Source organism: Leopardus geoffroyi, chromosome B1, assembly GCF_018350155.1.
Source record: "Leopardus geoffroyi isolate Oge1 chromosome B1, O.geoffroyi_Oge1_pat1.0, whole genome shotgun sequence".
Classification (NCBI taxonomy): domain Eukaryota; kingdom Metazoa; phylum Chordata; class Mammalia; order Carnivora; family Felidae; genus Leopardus; species Leopardus geoffroyi.
The window spans coordinates 121,770,779-121,791,251 of record NC_059327.1 but is presented as its reverse complement, the minus strand read 5'-3'; the positions used below and the strand labels follow the sequence as shown (position 1 = coordinate 121,791,251).

The 20,473-nt window shown below is 43.6% G+C and overlaps 1 long non-coding RNA gene across 1 annotated transcript; it reads right to left on the bottom strand.

Annotated features, from left to right (window-relative positions):
• Positions 1 to 18,128: 18,128 nt before the first annotated feature.
• LOC123583207 lies at positions 18,129 to 19,255 on the bottom strand. The gene is made up of 2 exons (XR_006704781.1): positions 19,052 to 19,255; positions 18,129 to 18,465 (listed from the first exon to the last, which is right to left on the bottom strand). It is a non-coding gene; the product is annotated as an uncharacterized LOC123583207 (long non-coding RNA).
• Positions 19,256 to 20,473: the final 1,218 nt, after the last annotated feature.

Genomic DNA, 20,473 nt, shown 5'->3' with positions numbered 1-20,473 from the left:
TAAGCAGAAGTACTGACAGTAACTTCCAGGAAGTGTCCTGAGAATGAAAAGACATGTCCTTTCCCCCCGGCTTCATCCTTCCTGTTGGTAGAAATTTGGAGAGAGCAGCCATTTTAAAACACGAAGTGATGTTGGGATAGAAATCCCCTGCAGGACAGATAGAAGGAACCCAGGTCCCTACCAGTGTCAAGAGTCATACTGGACTTGGCCTGACTACCTAGACTTCTTAGAGATAGAAATAAAAATATCCTTCCCTTGGGGTGCCTGGGTGGCTCAGTCAATTAAGTGTCCGACTTCGGCTCAGGTCATGATCTCATGGTTTGTGAGTTCAAGCCCCATGCCGGGCTCTGCTGACAGCTCAGAGCCTGGAGCCTGCTTCAGATTCTGTGTCTCCCTCTCTCTCTCTCTCTGCCCCTCCCCTGCTCTCTCTCTCTCTCTCTCTCTCAAAAATGAATAAGCCTAAAAAGAATAAAAAAAAAAAAATCCTTCGCTCTTATTTAAGCCACTGTTATTCAGTTTTTTTCTGTTACTCACAAATGATCTAATGCTAACAGGTAAATGTGGGGTCTAAGAAGTCTAGATTTGGCCTAGCCAAATCCACAGAGTTCTTCAACTTATTTTTTTTTTAATGTTTATTTTAAGAGAGAGGGTGATAGAGAGTGAATGGGGGAGGGGCAGAGAGAGGGAGAGAGAGACAGAATCCCAAGCAGGCTCCTCAGCTGTCAGCACGGAGCCCAGTGCAGGGCTTGAACTCAGGAACCGCGGGATCAAGACCTGAGCCAAAACCAAGAGTCAGACGCTTAACTGACTGAGCCACTCACCTGCCCCCAGAGTTCTTCACCTTTAGTGTACCCACTTATTTCTGCTGCTTATTTCTTTGTGTACCCCTACAGAGGGGAGGAGACTGCTGCCAACAGGATGTTCTATTTGGTTGTCCTTGACTCCATTTAGCACTGCTGTGAAGCCATCCATGTGTCTTACCAGGGTGGGATCCTGAGAAAATATTTAGGCGAAGTGTGAAAACGAAACTATTGTATGATGAAGTTAAAAATCTATTCCACAAGATGAAAGCACGTCTTTTTGTTAAGTAAGCGTTAGTTAAGGAAAGCCTCCTTTCCCGAGGAGAAAATGGGATCTTTTGGAGGAGTGGATGTCAATCAAAGAGAAGACAATCCAGGAGAAAGAGATAAAGTTCTATGCCTTTCCCTTTGTCTGTGCAGATCCTGGTGAACTTGAACTACTGGCTGTACTTTCTTTGAAGGGCAGGAAGCCCCGGATAAAACACATTCTACATAGCATTATTTCATGTTTCCTAGGCTACGACAACTTGAGGCAGTGTTTTTCAAATTTTCTCTAAGCCATGGAATACTTTCTTCAGTAAAGGCTTACTTGGAAGCTGTATGTACATAAAGTTGGAGGGCCTGCTGCTTTTCTGATGGCAGGGACATCGGGGGTATAAAGGCCTGCTTGAATCCCCTCCAAATCTCCCTCCAGCTGTGGCTCCTGGAGAGGTTTTAGCCGGACACCTTAGGGCTCCCAGAAACACAATTTAAAAAACAATTCCGGAAGGTGCCTGAGTAGCCCAGTCCGTTAAGAGTATGACTCTTGAGGGGCGCCTGGGTGGCTCAGTCGGTTGAGCGTCCGACTTCAGCTCAGGTCACGATCTCGCGGTCTGTGAGTTCGAGCCCCGCATCGGGCTCTGGGCTGATGGCTCAGAGCCTGGAGCCTGCTTCCGATTCTGTGTCTCCCTCTCTCTCTGCCCCTCCCCCGTTCATGCTCTGTCTCTCTCTGTCTCAAAAATAAATAAACGTTAAAAAAAAAAAAAAAAAACCCAAAGAGTATGACTCTTGATTTTGGCTCAGGTCACCATCTCTCGGTTAGTGAGAATGAGCCCCCAGCAGGGCTTTGCGCTGACAGTACGGAGCCTGCTTGGGATTCTCTCTCTCCCTCTCTCTCTGTCCCTCCCCCAAATGTGTGCCAGAGTGGTCTCTCTCTCTCAAAATAGATAAACATTAAAAAAAATAAATTCTAAAACAAACAAACAATTTAGGGGCTTTTATGGGGGCATAATGGTGGCTACAAAATAGCATTTTCTGCCTATCCTGAAAAAGTATATCCTGACTTTCCTTGGAAAAAGTACATCCCGACTCTGATTCTTCCCAATTTTTTTCTGGTCATTTCTGAATGGCGTCAGCTAAAATGTTACCTCCTCGAAAAGTCCTTTCTGAATTACCCTGTCTGGAGCAGCATTCCTCGATTACTCTTTATCAAATCATCATGCTTGACATGTTTATTTGTAGGACTTTTCATTCTCAGACAGTTTCTTGTTTATTTATTCGCCAGCATGTTTCTCTCTTCCCTCCTGGTATGATAAACTCTATGAGAGTCTGTTTTGTTTACTGCTCTATCCCCAGTACCTTGCAAGAATAGTGAATATGCTCAGTAAATTTTTTTTTTTTTTTTTTTTTTTTTTTTGCAAATGTATCAGTTTCCTGGGCTTGCCTTTAAGAATTACCATAAACTGATGGCTTAAAACAATACAGTGTATTCTTTCACAGTTCTGGAGGCCAGAAGTCTGAAATCAGGTGCTGGCAGAGTCATGCTCGCTCTGGAGGGTTTGTGAGGACAGGTCTTTCCTTGCCTCTTCCCGATTCTGGTGGCTTGACATTCCTTGGCTTGTGGCTACGCAGCTCCAATTTCTTTTTTTTTTTTTTTTTTATTTTAATTTTTATTTTTCAATATATGAAATTTATTGTCAAATTGGTTTCCATACAACACCCAGTGCTCATCCCAAAAGGTGCCCTCCTCAATACCCATCAGCCACCCTCCCCTCCCTCCCACCCCCCATCCACCCTCAGTTTGTTCTCAGACACAGCTCCAATTTCTGCCTGTGTCTTCACATGGCTTTCTCCTCGACCTCTCTGTGCCTTTCCTCTGTGGACACTTGTCATTGGATTTAAGGTCCACCCAGGTAAGCCAGGATGATCTCATCTCAATATCCTTAACTCAACTACAACTGCAAAGTCCTTTTCTTTTTTTAAGTTTATTTATTTTGAGAGAGAGCAAGAGAGCACAAGCAGGGGAGGGGCAGAGAGAGAAGGAGAGAAAGATCTCAAGCAGGCTTCACGCCCAGTGTGGTGCCCAATTTGGGGCTTTATCTTACATCCCTGAGATCATGACCTGAGCTAAAACCAAGAGTCGGACGCTTAACCGACTGAGCCACTTGGGCCCCGCAAAGTCCCTTTGTCAAATAAGGTCATGTCCACTGGTTAAAGGGTTGAATATGGACATCTATTTTGGGGGCCACCATTTGATCCACCACAACAAGCACATTTGAAGGATGCAGGAATGAACAAACTAATTAGCTCCTCGGCTCCCTATGTTGTCTGCCATTTTCCTCTTCTGGGAAGAGGATATGTGAGACGTCTGGGGTCATGTTTCCTACCGCTGTTGGTGCCCAAAGTGATGGCTCTACCTCTAGTGACCACTAGGGCAGGGCAGTCAGCAGGGAGAGCAGAGACACTAAGGTTTCAGACAACTTTCACAAAGTGGGGTCCTTAATGACTGTGCCCAGGATGCTATCTCTGGGCACTACTGACGCCCCAGTGCCTCTTCTGGTAGAAGGTGTCACACCTGGTGACTTAACATCTTCTCTAACTACTGAAGGAGGAGTGAGCTTTGGGCCTCGTCATTGCAAGGAAAAGGGAGGACTGAGTAGGAGATTAATCAGAGTGACAAAAACCACCCCCAATAGCCCTCCTTGACGCTAACATGTACCTCACTCAGTCTTTCCCCAAAAAAGAAAAGTTCCTACCCAGGAGAGTCTTGGTACTTTGTGTAAATGAATTCTTGTTGGGTCCATCTCTGTTGTCCAGACACCTTGGAGTCTAGGCCGCACCCTTTATTACTTATTCCTGGCATCACATAGCTTTGTTTTTTATTCTCACGAGGGTTAGAGGCCTAAAGACTCAGGAAACAGAGATACAGGAGCTACAGCAATTTGTTGATGAGCAGGACACCCTTCACTTCCTGTTCTCTCTCTTCTGTGTCTGTGGAAATGGGTCTGAGGAGTAGGCCCTCGGATGCAGTCGCGGTGACGGCCATCCTCACGAAAAGCGGGGCTCATCAAGGATCCTCTCATACTTTCTCCTGTCCTCAATCTGCTTGTTCTGCCTCCTGCTTTCCCGTCGAGGATTGTGAAGACCATTTCAGATCACCCTCCCAGTCAGAAGTCATCTTTCTGATGTCCCTGTCACATCAATAGGACTCCACTTTCTAGACCTGAGGGCTGTGTAGGAGGTTTTAAAGTGGCTGCTTTCTCTCACGCCACTAACTTCTGAGAAAAAGCCCTGGTTACTGGCGAAAGAAGACAAACAGAATTGAATCCCGGGTATTTTCCCTGAGGCTACAAGCTTTCTTTCCGTAGAGAAACCTATGACTCCCGATGACCACTGGGGGTCCCCAGCAGGCTTTTCCAATGCGCCCGAGGCACCACACTCCTCCCTCACCCTCCCGCTCCTTCCCACGGGCGCCAGGGGCAAAAACAACATTAGACTGTGACGTCAGCCAGCTGGAGCCTTGCTGTGGTTGTGCCCATAGGTGTAGCTAAGCTTCTGAGGAGTGGGGCCTGTACTTTCCCTGACAGCCCAACTTGCAGCTTAAATTATTGCCCTGATGTTATTTTAATGTGCCTTGGGGCCCTGGTGGGTGGCAGGGGAACAGCATTTAATTTCCTTCGGAGTTCGGAATGTGCCTGACACTTCTTGAGTAGTCGGGGCAATGAGAGAATCTATAATCCTTGAAGTGGCAAGCAACTTTGGGGGACCTTTTCCTTTCTTTGGCAAACTTCACGACAAAGTTAAATTTGGGGAGGATTAAAAAGGAAGTGAATGTTTATTAAATGGCATAGGTACCCTGCTCTTGACATTCATTATATTATTTAATCTTCAAAGTACCCTCATGAGGTTGGGGTTATTGTTCTCAATGTGCAGGTCGGGAAGGAGACGTTCAGGGAGATTGAGCAGCTCGCCTACTGTTATCCTGCTAATCGGTGGCCTGGTTGAGTCCACAGTCCTGGTCAATCTGGATGCAAGGTGTGCTACCCTATTTGTCCTCTGTCCCTCAGACTTGGGGTTTGACTGTGAGGGCTCTTTCAGAGGAGTCTTTTCAGAGTATATAGCGAGATCTATCTCTAAAAAGCTGAAGCAATACTTCTGTGAATAGAAAATTAAAGTCTAAGTATAATCAGCCAAATACATATTACGTAGCTTTTATCTGCCCGGCACTGTGACTACCAGAGAGTCTGGTGAGGGCCACATGGGCTTCAGTCCAGGTAAGAAAAAAAGAACTACTGGGGTGCCTGGCTGGCTCAGTCGGTAGTGAATTTGACTCTTGATCCCAGGGTTGTGAGCTCAAGCCCCATGTTGGGCATAGAGCTTACTTTAAAAAAAAAAAAAAGAATTGGGGTGCCTGGGTGGCTCCGTCGGTTGAACATTTGACTCTTGATTTCTGCCCAGGTGATGATCTCGTGGTCGTGAGATCGAGCCCTGCATCGGACTTCATGCTTGGCGTGGAGCCTGCTTGAGACTCTCTCTCTCTCCCTCTCCTGCCCCTCCCCCACTCACTTGTGCCCTCTCTCTGTCTTAAAAAAGCAATTTCTTTATTAAAAAAATGAGAAGTATTTTCGGGAAAATGGGCTATCTCGACCAGAATGAGCTGGATTGGCTGTGTCTACATCAAGTCCGTAAAAGGAAGAGAACAATTATCTGATGAACTTCTGCAGAACGGGAACTCATGATTCTTTACCACAGCACCAGGCAAAGGGTGGCTTGGCAAAGAAGAAAGCGCAAGGCTTAAAGTATGGAGAAAAGTGCCGGTCAATACTCTGGAAATTCAGAAACAAGGAAAAAAAAAAAAAAATAAGGCTCTACTTTAAACAACTGGGTTACAAGGTCCAGCCCAGTGGTTGGTGCAGAGTAGGGTCTCCTTAAGTGTTGACCCAGAGTTAAATGATATTTTTTAAACTGTTGATGGGCCTGCAGTGTATACCCCACACGGCCTTCAGCTGAAGTCATATTTGTGTGGACTCAATTCAATCTGCCCTCCGAATTTTTTTTTTTTAACGTTTATTTATTTTTGAGACAAAGAGAGACAGAGCATGAACAGGGGAGGGGCAGAGAGAGAGGGAGACACAGAATCCGAAACAGGCTCCAGGCTCCGAGCTGTCAGCACAGAGCCCGACGCGGGGCTCGAACCCACAAACCGTGAGATCATGACCTGAGCCGAAGCCGGATGCTTCACTGACCGAGCCACCCAGGCGCCCCTCAATCTGCCCTCCAAATGAAAGCTTAAAATAAGAAACCAAACCTAAATGCTTTATGCACCATAATCTCCTGTTCTTTTTGCTTCCCACGTTGTTAACAGAGTAGGGTATCCACTATTAGCCACCTAGCGTTTACATATTTACAGGAAACACACCTCACCATCCAGAACTACACCTGCCACATGACCTAGTTTGATCACACAGAGATCTCAGAGGTTCCTGAAGGTGAAATGACTCTGAAGTCCCTCAGATGAGGCATCTTAAATGGTCTACACCTTCTGGAATTTGAGGAAGCTAAACTAGACTATGAAGGGCTAACGGCCAAAATATATACTAAGTAATTTGTATTCACTTGCACATGATGGAAAGTTTAACCATGGTCATCTAAGGGAAAGGTGGTAATGTTGAAATTTATTTGTGCTTCTGTTACCATCTCCCAGCCAAAAATCTTTTAAAATGAGCTCCCAATAGTGCCTATAAAATAGATAATCCAGTAGGACTCTTTGTAAAAACATTAATGCCTCCTTTGCAAGAAAAAAAAAAAAATAGAGAAAGGAAAAAAAAAAGATCCAAAAAAAATAATTCAAAGGCAGGGTCTTAATTTTATCTGTGCTCATGGATGGTGGTAAGAGGCGACATCATTTGATAAATAAGATGCTTGGAAATTCAAAACCTTGAAAATAACAGTGTCTGCCTTTTCTCCTCACTTTTTAATTTTTTTAATTTTTTTAATTTAAAAAAAAATTTTTTTTAAGTTTATTTAAAGAGAGAGCACGCGCGGGCAAGCGGGGGAGGGGCAGAGAGAGCGGGAGAGAAAGAATCCCAAGCAGGCTCCCACGGGCAGCGCAGAGCCTGATGTTGGGCTCGAACTCATGAACCTCGAGATGATAACCTAGGTTGAAATCAAGAGTTGGAGTTGGACGCTCAACCGACTGAGCCACCCAGGCACCCCTCCTCACTTTTTAATTTGTAAAAGGAGAACAGTAATGATAACATTTACCATTTATTGAGCACTTTCTATATGCCAAACACTAACCTGACCTGAACTGCAAAATAACAATTTCTCTGAATTCTTAGGAATTAAATGATATAATCCCCAAGTGTATGAGTAACAAAGCTAGAGAAGTGAGTACCTTTGCGTATAATCCTACAGCTAGTGAATTTTGATGGTTCCTTGAGCTGTTGGGAAGGTTTGGTAATGCAGGTTGGTCTCACTGTGGTGTTTTCAGTGGGATATGTGGTTACGTGGTCAATAATGGTGACCTTGGCCTAGTGTTAATACAAATAATAGCTGCAGTTTATTGAAAGTCAACTGTGAACCAGTCTCTTCACATGTATCATCTCTGAATTTGCAAGACAGGTTTTATCTTTTCCTTTTCACAGAGGAGGAAATGGAGGCTCATATGGCTAGAAAGTGATGGAGCTGGGAGTCAAACCTAGGACCATCTGGTCCCAAAGACTGTTCTTTCCACCTCGTAGGCCCGAAGAGGTTGCTTGGGAGGATAATCTCACACACCAGACCTGCTTGCACAGGATACATTCCCCCTGGTGGAAGAGAGAGGTACGAGCACAACTGAGGCCCTTGTGTGAGTCAGCCCTTTCTAGATTCAAGAGAGCCACTGTCCTCACTCCTTTCTTTCTTTGTCATCTCCTGATCCTTAGCCAGAGACCCTAAATACGCATCTTCTATTTGTGACTCACTCTGTTTTTCTGTTTTGCTTATTAATAATAAAAATAGCCAACCAAACAAACAGTAAGACAACCCACAAAATATGAATGAACAACACATACCCACAGTCTCTCCTTTTTTTGTTCTGTTTTGTTTTCTTTCCCGTTTTAGACATGCAGGGTGGTTAACAAAATCTACCAGAATATATCTTATTTGTTTTTAGGATCTGTCAGAAAATTGTTATGCTGTTTTGGATCTTGAGTCTTCTTTTTAGCCCACACCCTTGTTTGGCATGAGGTGAGCCTACAAATAAGAGAATAAACAGTTGCTCGTATAACATTTCCATAGGGAGTAAGTTATTATATGACATCTAAATGGAGAAACTTTCTCTCTCCCTCTCTTTTTTGAGAAACGCTCAAAAAAAATTTTTTTTAATGTTTCTTTCTTTCTTTAATTTATTTTTTTTAATTTTTTTTTTTAACGTTTATTTATTTTTGTGACAGAGAGAGACAGAGCATGAACAGGGGAGGGTCAGAGAGAGAGGGAGACACAGAATCTGAAACAGGCTCCAGGCTCCGAGCTGTCAGCACAGAGCCCGACGCGGGGCTCGAACTCACGGATTGCGAGATCACGACCTGAGCCGAAGTCGGCCGCTTAACCGACTGAGCCACCCAGGCGCCCCTAAATGTTTCTTTATTTTTGAGAGAGAGAGAGAACATGCGCTCACAAGTGGGGGAGGGGCCGAGGGAGTGGGAGGAGGCACAGAATCTGAAGCAGACCCTGAGCTGTTAGTGCAGAGCTCAGTGAGGGGCCTGAACCCATGAGATCACGACCTGAGCCAAAGTCAGATGCTCAACCAATTGAGTCATCCAGGCACCCCCCAAAAACTCTTTCTTAATTCAAAATGACTGAGAATGCAAGAGGTCTCCTCTCACCTGTGGAGCCCTGGGGCTGCATTCTTTCATGGCCTTTAGCACCTTGGTGTTTTCCTGAACATTATGACTTTGTTTAGTGTTTTTCTCTTCTATTATGTGGTAAGCCTTAGGAGCTTGGGGACCAAGTTCCCTTACTGTTTGAATCTTATTTTTATCAGTATTTGATTTTCAGTCAAGGTTGGTGGGAAAAAATATTAAAAACATGAATAGATAAGGTATGAGTTCAAGTACCTGACGAGGAATTTGGACTTTACCTTATAGTCCAATGGTTCTCCTCTTTTTTTGTTTTCCCCTACACCATCATAATGGCTGTGAAACACTCCCACCAGTAATTATCAGTCTCTTTTTGAGTGCATGTAGGGTGGTTGGGGGGTGGGGCAGGCAGAGAGCAGCCACTAGATAGACTCTCCAAAGAGAGGCATCTTTCTGAAAAAATCTCTGACCTGATGGTGAAAACCATCTTCCTGGTCCCACCAGGAGCAGTGAAGAGGGCAAAGAGTCAAAAACTTTTTGAATGGGAGTGTGGACAGTTGAAGAAGGTTTTTGTGAATGACATTATTCAAGTGTACTGGGTCAGGGATGGGCATGAGATCAGAGACAGAAGGAAATTATGGTCAAATTATTGTTTTAATGCTATAAAAATCTGGGCTATATCGTGGATACAAGCTGAAGACAAAGGATGAATGTGAGAAACACGTTGAAGGAAGGATTGATAGGAACAAAAGGAAAGCTGTCACCACATTTAGGGAATTTGAGTTTCACTGATGGAGGAAGAGTGATTCTGCTAACAGAAATAAGGTAGTAAAACGATAAAGCTGATTTAGGGCAAATGAATGATGAGTTTTCTCTGGCTGCCTAAGTTTGCATCAGTGACAATGAGCTATTGCTTAATGTTCATTTTTGCAAATAGTTTTGGAGTCAAACATTCCTCCTCGCAAATATTTAGTTCTGGGGGGTGTTTAGTTTGCCAGGTACCCATAATTTGATGGCACCACAACCTGTCTTTACACATGTTCCTTTGTCTCTAAACTAAGACCCCTTCTTTTATTTTCCATGTAATCTCTCCTTGTTGATGTTAACATGTGAGGGCTTTTACCTTAGAGATATATGTATGCGTGATGACAGTTTGAACAGGTGGAATTAGTCTAATTCTCAAGTTCAGATTCATGTCTATAGATCAGTTTTTATAACTCAGACCACAGTCCTTTCTTCTACGGAAAAAAACATTCCATGACTTAATGTGGTTGATACTCTTCACAGAGAGCAGACAACACATCCTTCCCTTTATGTATGCGTAGGCCACTCTTTCCGTCAAGGGGTGGATTCTATTTCCCTTTCCCTGCACTTGACTACCTACGTGGCAGGCTTCCACCAACAGGTTTAATGGCAGAAGTGAAACTGCCAATTCTGGGCACAGCCAGGCAGCTTCTGTTTTTGCTATTTTGGAACCCGCTGCCATGCTGTGGAGGAACTCTGGGCCCTCCTGCTTTAGAGGAAGGTGATGGGAAAGGCCATTGATGATCCCAAACCACATAGAGAGAAAAGGCCTGTGAAGGAGAATCACAGTGCCCCAGGTAAGAGCCACTTCCACAACCCTAGATGCAAAGGTGAGGCCTTCTCGGACCTTCCATCCCAGCCCCTCCAGCTGCTGAATGTAGCTTCGTGAGTGACTCCAACCTACGCGATATGGAGCACACTACGCCTAATAAACTGACAACACTGGGAGCAAGAATAGATCATTGTTTAAGCCACCTGAGAGGGTGGTTTGTTATGCAGCAATTAATAACTTGTATGCCCACCTACTTAGAATTCCTTTTTTATCATGTGGTCATTAATAGATAAAAAGAAATATAGGTCACAGCGCGTAAGGGAAATAAAATTTCTCTTCTACACTCTTAGGGTTTCTGGTTGCGAATGACAAAAGACGGATTCACAGGAGAAGAGTTACAAATTTTATTTAACATAATTTTACATGTAGATGGAGACTGCACAGGAAGATGAAGCCCTAAGGAAGTGGCCTATGTGCTTACACATGAGGTTGAACAAAGAGTGGCCGTTGTGGAAAAATAACTAAAATATATGAGGAGGTTAAAGGAAGGTAAAAGTTGTTTTAGTTGGTTTGTACCAATTTCTCTTGGCCTCCATTCCTTGTTTCTGGTTACCTCCTTAGGGAGGGTGTCTTTCACACGGGCATTTCATCTCCCACCGTCAGGAAGAGAAAGGAAAGCCAGAAGGCCCTTCTTACATCTGCTACTTTGCAAGTGTCTTTACCTCAAAATAATCAATATGCCAAAGCAGCGTATTTTGGGACCGTGTAGCCCTCAAATGCATGATAATAGTACTTATGTGAACCCGCCACATAAAAACTGGAACACTTCTGGGGAGCCTGAGTGGCTCAGTCAGTTAAGCGTCTGACTTCAGCTCAGGTCATGATCTCACGGTCTGTGAGTTCCAGCCCCTCGTGGGGCCCTGTGCTGACGGCTCAGAGCCTGGAGCCTGCTTCGGATTCGGATTCAGTGTCTCCCTCTCTCTCTGCCCCTCCCCTGCTCACACTTTGTCTCTCTCTCAAAAACAAACAGTAAACAAACAAACAAACAAAAAACAAGAACACTTCCAAAACTATTGAAACTACATCTGTGACCCTGTCAGAGGTCATCGCTATCTTTAATTCTGTATTGATTATCCCTTTGCTTAAAACAAAAATACAGTATTATCATTTTTCTGTTACCACGTAACAGTTTCGTGAGACAGACGTTTTTGGAGAAAGCTGTGTTCTGAGCTCTAGCTCTCTGTGAACGTCCTAAAGGGAGGATCGTGTGGGGACTATAGCTCCTTAACTTCGAGACCAGAGAGGGAGACTTTGTTTTTTATTTCATTTTATTTATTTATTTATTTATCACATCTTTCACTGTCATAGTGTTACCATTTTATTAAAAAAATTTATTTTATTTTATTTTTTTGGGGAAAGAGAGAAAGAGAGACAGAGAGTGTGCAAGGGAGGGGGAGGGGGAGAGAAAGAGAGAGAGAGAGAGAGAGAATCTTAAGCAGGCTCCATGTTCAGCACAGAGCTCACACGGGGCTCAATGTCATGACTGTGGGATCATGACCTGAGCTGGAATCAAGAGTTGGACGCTAAACTGACTGAGCCACCCAGGTGCCCCAAGAGACAGAGACTTTAAGGAGAAGACTCAGAAAGCTCAGTGTGTGACCCCTGCAGCTGGGGGTTTAGTGGGCAAAAGTCACTCTCACCAGGGAAATCTAGAGGATGAGAGATGAACTGACTAACTGCTTTGGTGGTACGAGGGGAATTTCTATTGCTTTGGGATATAGCCTGCACCCCCAGGGTTTTTCAAGGCAAAGGCTCTGTGAAGGTTTTCCATGGACCACAGATACTGACAGAAAGACCAAGAGTGGGAGCCAGAGTGAGACAGAGAGAGTGTGTGTGTGTGTGTGTGTGTGTGTGTGTGTGAGAGAGAGAGAGAGAGAGAGAGAGAGAGACAGGGAGGGAGGGAGAGAGAGAGAGAGAACAAAGGGATCCTAGCAGCAAGAAGACAGAAATGTATCTGAGATTCCAAGGGTTGGTGAAGGAAAAGCGAGTGATAACCCAGAAGAGAGGTGTGTAAGCTGGGTCAGGGTAACTGGTCAGAGAACCCCAGTGATACAAATCTCTGAAGACCTCATGAGAACCCCCGTAAAATAGTTTGCTTTAAAACATCTGCCCAGAAGACCCCAAGCCAACTCATGCTCATACTTATCCAAGTAATACATTTTTTAACTTATTTTTTAATGTTTATTTATTTTCAAAAGAGAGAGAGAGAGAGAGAGAGACGGACACAATATGAAGCAGGCTCCAGGCTCTGAGCGAGCTATCAGCACAGAGCCCAATGTGGGGCTCGAACCCATGAACAGGCAAGATCATGACCTGAGCGAAAGTCAGATGCCCAACTTAATGAGCCACTCAGGTGCCCCCCCAAATAACACATTTCTTATCCTCGTTCATCTCTCTGTCCTCTGACTCCTTGCTGCTCAGGGGTTGGTCCTGGGATGAGTGGCACCAGCTACTTGGGAGCTCATTACAAATGCTAAACCTAGGTCCCTCCCAGATCCATGGAATCATCTGCACTTGAACAAGATCTCCAGGTGATCTGGAGACACGTTAGAGTCTGAGAAGCAAGGTAAACCCAAGCTGGGATTCACCAACTGGTCGAGGTGTGGTGGGGAAGCAACCTGGGAAAGAGGAAAATCAACCACACTCCCCCACTTGAACCAGAGGAAAGCTTTCCTCACTGAACACATCTTGAAGGGGAGGTAGGAGACAAAAGTAAAGCTGCATTTTTATTTATTTATTTATTTATTTATTTATTTATTTATTTTTACATCCCTCATGTTGTGCTTCTTCAAAGTACTGGAGACAGGCATTTAGTAAAGACTGGTTTATTTCTTTCCTTTTCTACTTTTAGAAGAGCTGTTTTGCAGCGTGTGGACTGCTTTAAAACGACCTGTGCTCCAGAGTGGATGAAGTGGACCCTACCTGGTGGAGCATTTTTAATGAATGCCTTATGGACAGTAACATGGAAGATGGCTGACTTAGTGTTCCCTGGGCACCCCCCCCCCCCCAAATTGGCCCTGTGGCTGCTATTCCTGTCTCAGTTCACTGTTCCCTTGTCATCCTAAAGCTGGTCACATCAGAAACCAGAAGAGAGGGCAAGACTACAGTGGGGGGAAGAGGGGGTGTAGTCCCTGCAATTGTGGGCTAAGATCATCACCCTCTGTTGCTCCTCTCTTCCATTCTGTTGCTTTGTGGACACATTATCCCATCTTTCTGCCCCAACCCATGTGAGGTCTTTATCTACTGGACCTCTGGTGTTTGTTTGTTTGTTTTAAGTTTATTTACTTTGAGAGAGAGACAGAGAGAGAGAGAGAGCAGGGGAAGGGCAGAGAGAAAGAATCCCAAGCAGGCTCCACACTGTCAGCACAGAGCCTGACGTGGGGCTCGAACTCACCCATGAGATCAAGACCTGAGTTGAATCGGATACTTAACTGACTGAGCCCCCCAGGCGCCCAGCCCCCTGGTGTTTTTTAATGCAGAATAGGGGAGCGTAGCTTGAAGATGCAGCGGTCCCACTCTCCCACTCTCGCTGCCTCAGTTTTGCAGGGTGGTGAGAGCGTGTTAGAGGGCAGCTCGCTCTGCCAGGGCTGTGGCTGTGGGGCGGAGATGTGGTTTTGAGTCCTGGTTGAGATGCTGAATGACTTTTATTATAAAAACGAATTGAATGTTCTTAGTTATCGCAGACTTTAGATCAAGTCTGTGGGCCTTTATGAGTAAAAGACAAACACTGATAATGATTTTCAGTGGAAAATCCATCAGAATTCGACTGATTAATTTGGAGTCCAATCCATTTATAAGCTGGGGACTGCTTATATTACTACATGTCAAAGTTGGCACGTGATGAGGTGAATTCTTTAATGTTTACTTATTTTTGAGATAGAGAGAGAGAGAGAGAAAGAGAGAGAGCATGAGCAGGGGAGAGGCAGAGAGAGATGCAGATACAGAATCCAAAGCAGGCTCCAGGCTCTGAGCTGTCAGCACAGAGCCCGATGTGGGGCTCGAACCCACAAGCTGCGAGATCATGACCTGAGCCGAAGGCAGACACTTAACCCACTGAGCCATCCAGGCACCTTGATGAGGTGAATTCTTTAATTCACAGACCTCCTTGGGCTGCAGTAACCATCTTTCTGAACCAAAGAAGCTTCCTGACATCTCAGTAACACCTGCGGATGCCTCAGTCACTGGCATATGGCTACCCTGAATATCTATAGCATCAGGTTCACCAAAAAGACCAGATTGCCAGAAAAAAGTATATTTTAGGTTTCAAGTGCGATTCCGATTTTTAAAATAGGATTTCAAAATGTCTTCTTGGTAATCTGTTTTTGTTTAAGATAAGCCTTGTAACGTTTCTTAAGCTGTGGAGAAGCTAGAAGGCAGAAGGCTGGAGGAAGGTAATGAGCATATGGACAGACCTTGTTGGGTGGCACCTGAGCTCCTCCTGGGAACAGTTTAACTGGAGAATAAGACTCCGCAGGCTGCATGTTTCTGAGGGATTAGTGCAAAGCCCGGTGCTGTCAGGGACAAAGCAAAAGGCAGAGGAATGTCAAAACCCCGTTGCCCAGGATGTCTGCTGCAGACATGAAATGGAAATTACAAAGGAGGAAAATGTCATTGTCGCAGATTTACACGGGATCTTGAGAGGGCTCCTTGGTGTCTTTTTTTAATCCTTTCTACAAGCTGCTCACATACACAGGGAGAGAAGTCTATTTTCTCGAAAGACATTAGAAAATTAATTGTTCACCAATGAAGGTTTATTTACATATCCTTTGAATATTTATAATTTTTTTTCACTAACGCAATGTGGAAGAAATACGCATTTTAGAATCAGACAGAGAAAGGTATAAATTATGATTTGTCCACTTGATAAATTATGTGTTCTTGGGCAAATCATTGGGAGTCTGTCAGGTTTTCTCATCTAAAAAAAGGGAAATAAAAACAACTACCTCATAAGCCCAATTATGAGGATGAAGTAATGTGACAACATCCAGCTCATGCTACACATAGTGGGGGTTCAATAATGTTTGTTTAATATACTGGAGAGTTAGCTTTCTAGGCTGATACCATTTTCATATATACAGTAAGTTAAAAGCATGGTATTTTTTAAAAAATGGAAATAAATTAATTGTGGTCAAAATGTCAGGAATGTTTAGAATAAGTACAGAATTTAACTTATGATAGTGCCCTGCTTTGATGGGTTAAGGATGTATTTGTATTTTATATTTCCTATGAACTGCATTTCTGGATTGACTATATACATCATGGAACTAAAACTCATGGTAAAACACAAAGGAATAGGAAATTTCCAAAAATTGTGTGTAAATCTAAAAATAAAGGTGTGATGGGGTGCCTGGATGGCTTAGTCAGTTAAGCGTCCCACGCTTGGTATCTGCTCAGGTCATGAGGTTCGTGAGTTGGCGTCCTGCCTCAGGCTCTGCGCTGACAGTGTGGAGCCTGCTCTGGATTCTGTCTCTCTCCTTCTCTCTACCACTCTCCCTTCCTCTCTCTCTCTCGAAATAAATAAATAAACTTAAAAAATTAAAAAATAAAGATGTGATGATAAGGAATAATAAGACGTATTAGAGTGAATGAAAGGTTGACTAATTGGTTGACTGGTCGATCCCAACCCTCTTTTCCTTCTTGCACCTCAAATAAAGCCAATTTCATTGAGGAATGTACTGCTAATCACTACAGAAAAGTACGAAGAAGCAAAAAAATAACAACATGAAGGAGATTATAAGGCTTGGGACATGGTGGAGTTCTTTATACCAGAGTCTTCATGTGTGGGTCTATATATTCCAACTCTCTGCTGAAATGTAAGTGGAAACCCCATTGGTTCTTTGCACTTCATTTCAAGTTTTAGAGTATTTTGAAACTTATCAAATCTTCCAACGTCCATTCGGTCTCTGACCACCTCTGCCAACTGCTACACAGACCAGTTCCTCCTCAATGGCTCTTCTCTTCAGTCAAGAAGATGCAGACAAGGCAGAACAGGAGGAGACAGGTCTCAGTCAGGTGAAGAGCCTCCAGTGTTGGTAACCACTGTAATGTTGTATCACGCTCCTGCTCCAAACATCCATATGAATCTCATATATAATTGTTTTTACTTTAAGATGTCTATGCTTCGATGTTGAAGTATACTCATATATTTAAGAAGAACTTACTAAGTGCCCATGTGGTGGCTTTGTACTATGCCAGCATCACTAGACTGGAACTATGCTCTCCAGAATTCTCTTCCATGTATGTTTCAGGGTTAGTTGTCCATAAAAGAAATTTGCATGAGATTTGGAAGACAGAAAAGAAACACAGCCATTATTTTTTATGCTCTGAAATTTGGTGCAAGGTGCCCGTCACTGCAGCAGCCTGTGAATGTTGTCACCAATCTGCTGGCTGACTTTGGTGGCCAGGTGGGCAGCATTGGGGCCTGTAGCTTCTCCACCTCTTGCTAGACTGTCTGCTTCAGCTTCTCTAGTCCTTGGATGGGGTACAGGCAGCATTATGTCAATGGAATTAGCTTCTCCTGCAGGTTGCCCGAGTCATTGAGGTTGGAGCTGGTGAGAGACAGATGTGGCCAGTCTTTGTTTACCTTTGCTCTCCCCTGTTTTATATTCAGATAGTCTTCTTTTCTTAACATTAAAAAAAAAAAAAAAAGTTTATTTATTTATTTTTGAAAGAGAAAGAGAGAGAGAGAGCAGAGGAGGGGCAGAGAGAGAGAGAGGGAGCAAGAGAATCCCAAGCAGGCTCTGTGCTGTCAGCACAGAGCCCGACATGGGGCTCGAACCCACGAACCTGAGTGAGATCATGACCTGAGCCGAAATGAAGAGTTGGGCCACCCAGGTGCCCCTCTACTATCTTAGCGACTGTTCCAGCTTACCTATCACAATGTCAGGTCCCACATTGGCTGCAGACAATGAGCTCTTTATTTTATATGGTTCTTGTGGTTCTTCTCTGATTGACCCATGACTCATACAACCTGCATATGCCAGGCACTGCTGGGCTTTGGGGATAACGATGGTGAGGCAGCTAGGTATTGACCTTCTTCTTTATAGAGCTTATGGTCCAGTTTAGGATATTATTATTATTATAACACATGTTGTTTTAAATTTTCAATCAAGCTGATTGAAATTAATATATAAATTAATAATATATTTCATGCTATTAAATATAGCATTATGCTATATAATGCTAAATAATAGCATGAAATATATTATTGAATATTAAAAATATTTAAATATTTTAGATAAAATATAAAATAATAAATACATTGTAAATAGGTAAATTAAATTATACATAAATAAGAATATAAAAATTTAATACTAAAAATATTAAATATTAAAAAATAAAATTTTGAAGACCTTTCTTATTATTTAATCACTGTCACAACATCTTTACAGATGTAAGGAAGACTCAGCTGGGATGTAAGACTTTCCTTACGGCTGAGCAGAGATTTAAGACAACTCCTATCCAAAGATCATAAGGTTTGTAAGTGGTAGAAATTTAGTCTTCTGGTGCATCTTCTGGCACTTGTTTAGATGCAAAGTTTGTGAAAATAAACCCAATTTCTCAGTTTCCCAGAGCAAACACTACCAACCGTTGTGTCTATGCAGTGCCAAAATATTTATCAATCCAGAAAAACACATAAATCTGATGAGACACTTGTCACCGTACAGAAAGCCACATTGGATTGTTCATCCCAGTAGATATGACCAGAGATATATGAGCCGATAAAATGCCAGTTGTCTTGGCGACCTTTCCCTTGATGCCTAGCTTCACTTAATAGGCCCCTACAGGTTTCATTTTTAGATCTTGTCCTCCCATGGAGTTGCAGAGAGATGCTGAGATTTGTGCTGAAACTGTCATTGGAGGGGATTCTCTCCCATCCGTCTACACAGGGCGGAGCTGGAGTGACAGGCACTTCTGCGAAATATGCTACCTACATGGAATTTCACAAAAAAGTGATATCATATATCATCATAAACATGATAGTGTTTCCTTCAGAGCCTGAGAAGTGCCGAGTGGGTCAGACCAGCAATGCATATGCAAATAAAATGATGTATTCCATCTCTCACAGGCAGAGCCAGTGCCCTCTGTGACATCATTCCTTAAGAGCTGGGGTACTTGGCCACCATCTTTAATCTGTTCTTTAAAAATTTCTCACAATAAGATTATTATATGCTGGTTTGCAAAATGAAACTCTGCGGAAGTGTGTGGAGGGAAAAGAGGTCTCCTGTCCCCTCCATCTCCCATCCTAATCACCAGAGTTAGCCATTCTCTCTCTCTCTCTCTCTCTCCCTATATATATATATATATATATATATATATATATATATATATATATATTCCACACATATTTATTGAATGCCTAATAATTACCAGGCACTGCTTGGGGGAATGGAATTATGGCAGTGAACAAAACAGACAAAAAAACACATCATTTAGTTTGTGTCTTAGTCTGTTCAGGTTGCTGTAATAAATTGCCATAGACTGGGTAGCTTAAACAGCAAACATTTGTATCTTACAGTTTCAGAGGCAGGGCAGTCCCAGGTCAAGACACCAACAGATTCAGTGTCTGATGAGGATCCTTTCCTGGTGTGCAGATGGCCATCTTCTCATCAGATCCCCACATAGTGAAGAGCAGAGACAAGGAACAAGCTCTTATAAGGACAGTGAGAGATTAAGAGAAAAATTACCAGGTGTACCCACAACTGCAAAGAAAAGACCTTCTTCCCGCCCCCCCCCCCCCCTGCCATTCCCGGAACCAGCCAGGGCACGCCCGGTTGTGGTTTGACCTAAAGGCGGGAACCAATCAAGTTCTGCTGAGTGTTCAAATTTAAATGTCAACCAATAACAGCTCTGTAACCTCGAAAAATCCGTAACTTCCCCATAACCTGTTTGTGCCTGTCTATAAAAGTGCTGTAAAAACCTCGCTTGGGGCCTCTTAGCGTCACCGGCAACGAGTGCGCGGAGGTCCGGGTTCGAACCTGCAATAAACGACCCTTGCTGCTTGGTTTTGACTCTGGACTCTGGTGGTTTGTTTTCCGGGGTCTCTCGAATCGGGGCATATCAACAGTAATCTCATAAGAGCTCACAACCTAATCACCTCCAAAGGTCCAACCCTCCAGTACCATCACCTTAGGGGTTAAGATTTCAATGTATGAAGTTTTGGGGGTGGGGTGGGGCACAAAACCTCACTCCATAATGGTCTACAATTAGCCCGTGGTAACATATACCCAGGTGTTAGGTAAGGCAGGGCCAATATCTGTAACTCAAAGACCCCAAATGTTTACTAGCTCCAAATTATCGAAATTTATTTCTTGCATATGTAACATGATTAGGCTGTGAATAGTCCTTCAGACACCCATTCTGCCCTTAAATAAGATTAGAGCTCGAATGGACAGGCTGGGTTTTGGTTGGAGCATCATCCCACTCTAATCCCTTGGTGTGGATTGCTCTATTTGTTCTTCAGCCCTCGTTCGTTTTACCTTCCCCAAAGCTAGGCCAGCAGCCTTGCTCTGTGCCAGGTCAGCGGCCAGCACTCTGGTATTTACTCCCCTTGCAGCATCTTTCCGCTCCAGGCAGATTGCCTCTTCCTTTGTCTCACTTACCAGAGCTGGGCTTCCCGCGGTGTGGTCCGTGGGGAATTCTATAGAGATCAGCTGGGATAATGGTTTAACATACGTTTTCTTGGCTTTGGAGGCTGGACCCAGTAATCTGCATTTTAAACAAGCTCCTTAGGTATTTTTATGCACAGTAAGATTTAAGAACCTCGTTTTGTGGCTTTTTGCAGGGAAAAACTGTCTTATTCATTGCTATTTCTAGGGGGTCTGCTACTCATTAAGTACTCATTAATTATTTCTTCAGGAAACTAATGAACCAGGCTGTAGTTCCTAAACAAAACCAGGTCCATGGTGTTCATCTCTGTATCCTTGGCAGCTAGTATG